This window comes from Eimeria mitis, genomic scaffold, assembly GCF_000499745.2.
Source record: "Eimeria mitis Houghton genomic scaffold, Emh_scaff264, whole genome shotgun sequence".
NCBI classification, from domain to species: Eukaryota; Apicomplexa; class Conoidasida; order Eucoccidiorida; family Eimeriidae; genus Eimeria; species Eimeria mitis.
The window spans coordinates 17,505-18,055 of NW_013570981.1; positions in this window are offsets into that span (position 1 = coordinate 17,505).

Below are 551 nucleotides of genomic sequence, written 5' to 3' on the forward strand. Positions count from 1 at the left end.
ATACAGCTCTTTCTTCTTCTTTTTTCTTTTTTTTTGTTTTTTTGTTTCTTTTTTATAAATTAATTAGTTTATTTATTTATTTATATTTATTTATTTGTTTGTTTGTTTGTGTATTTATATAAAGCTAAACCTCAGGTGTATAAACAAACAAATACAGTTCTGTCTTCTTCTTCTGTTTCTTTTTTTTTCTTTTTCTGTTTCTTTCTTTTTTCTTTCTTATAAAATAATTAATTAATTAATTTATTTATTTATTTATATTTATTTATTTATATTTATTTGTGTATTTATTTATATAAAGCTAAACCTCAGGTGTATAAACAAACAAATACAGTTTTATCTTCTTCTTCTGTTTTAAGGGGTATAAGAAAACCCAAAGATGCGGGGCAACTCGAAACCCTCATTGCTGAAGCCAAATACTGCATGCGTACGAGGGTTTAGGGTTTAGGGTTTAGGGTTTAGGGTTTAGGGTTTAGGGTTTTTGGGGTTTAGGGTTTTTAGGGTTTATGGGGTTTATAGGGTTTGTTGCTGAAGCCAAATACTGCATGCGTACG